This window comes from Ornithorhynchus anatinus, chromosome X1 (assembly GCF_004115215.2).
Source record: "Ornithorhynchus anatinus isolate Pmale09 chromosome X1, mOrnAna1.pri.v4, whole genome shotgun sequence".
NCBI lineage: Eukaryota > Metazoa > Chordata > Mammalia > Monotremata > Ornithorhynchidae > Ornithorhynchus > Ornithorhynchus anatinus.
Window position 1 is genome coordinate 47922181 of NC_041749.1, and position 2000 is coordinate 47924180.

The following is a 2000-nucleotide window of genomic DNA, read 5'->3' on the forward strand; positions in this document are numbered from 1 at the left end:
GAGTCCAGGACAGTTGGTTTCAACCCGGCAGGGAAACTCTGGTTTGTCACATAGACTTTCGTTAGCGGCGTGACTTCTCCTCTCTTCCAATATCAGAGTTAGAGACCAGGCTGTCCTTGGAGAAACACACGGAAACCTTAGTAAGCCCATTGTGGGCAAGGATTGTCTCTCTTTATTGCTTTATTGTACTTTCCAAGGGCTTACTGTGGTGCTCTGCGCACAGTAAGAGCTCAATAAATATGACTGAATCTAATGAATGAACCAGTGAGGGAGGCAGCATGATCGAGTGGAAAGAGGCTGGGTTCTGGTCCCAGCAATGTCCCTAACTTGCTGTGTGATTTTGGTCAAGGTATTTAACTTCTGTTTCCTCCTCCTCCTCCTCGCCCACTTTCTTATATTGTGAAACGTGTGGTGGACAGAGACTGTGTCTGATTAAATTTTCCTGTATCTACCCCAGAACTTGGCTTGGAGAAACAGCATGGCCGAATGGAAAGAGCCCAGACCTAGGAGTCAGGGGACCTGGGTTCTAATCCTGACTCTGTCACTTCCTGGCTGTGTGACCTTGGGTAACTCATTTCACTCCTCTGCACCTCTGTTTCCTCACCTTTAAAAATAGGAATTCTATAGCTGTCCTCGCTGCTGCTCAGACTGTGAACCCCATGAGGAACAGGGACTGTGTGATGATGATGATGGTATTTGATATGTGCTTACTATGTGTCAAGCACTGTTTTAAGTGCCGGATTAGATACAAGCTAATCAGGTTGGACACAGTCCCTGTCCCACATAGAGCTCACAGTCTAAATTTCCATTTTCCAAATGAGGTAAGTGAGGCCAAGAGAAGTTAAGTAACTTGTCCAAGGTCTCAGGGCAGACAAGTGGTGGAGCCAGAATTAGAACCCAGGTTGCTCTGACCACCAGGCCCATGCTCTATCTACTAGGCCATGCTGCTTCTGATGTGATTATCTTGTATCTACCCCAGTGCTTTGTACAGTGATTGTGACATAGTAAGTGCTTAAATATCAGAATGATTATTTGTCGTAAGTACTTAATAAATACCATAATGATCATGATTACAGGCCAAGATGTCTATTCTTTGTCCGGAACACGTCCCTTGCTTTTGAATTTTAATCTTAATCTGAAATAGAAGAGCCTCTTTGGGGTTTTTGCTACAGTATTTTTTCTGTTCACACCATTCTCTCTTTATTTTCATTTTCTTTCCAGGATTTTTGTTCTGTTTCTTTTCAATCCATGTGAAATGGATACAAAAGTCCGCAGGTGCTAGAAACAGTGGGACCATCTGTGCTGTAAAGATGTCCTCTAGACTGTGAGCTCATGGGTAGGGAATGTGTCTACCAACTCTGTTATATCCTATCATCCCACCTGTTAAGTACAGTGCTCTACACACAGTAAGTGCTCAATAAATGCGATTGATGGATTGATGGAAGGCAACATTTCTCTACAGATGATTTCCAACCCGGACGAGCAGGTGGCAGCATCAGGGGCCTCAGGCCTCAGACAGAGGAGGCGACTCTCATGAGGTGCCGCTGGGCTTCTGGATCTGGCCCGGTCTTAACGTTGCCAGCCTGACAGTCCCCTGAGCACCCCAGTGCTGGAGGAAGGAAGCGGGAAGCATCAGGAACTGGCCACCCATGTGGGCTGGGTGGACTGGGAGGTGGGTGTCCACGGCAAAGCCACACCCACCTGGAGGCTGGGGAAGGGAAAGGGTGTGCCCCCCAGCCCCTGTCCCCTACCCCCTGCCATCTCTGCTCAGCAACAGCTACAGCTCTGCCTGTCTCTTTGTCCTCCACCCCTGGTCCTGGGCTGCATGCTCGGTGACTTCTTCAGGGGCCGGTTACACGGTCGGGATAGAAGATGATGGTAGAATTACAGATAGTTCTTCCCCCAGCACGACTCTCAGAGCATGTTCTTTCAGGGTAGGAAGAAATGACTGCGCATGTGCACGTGGTGTCTGAAGAGGTGTGATACTGCTACATTTCCCA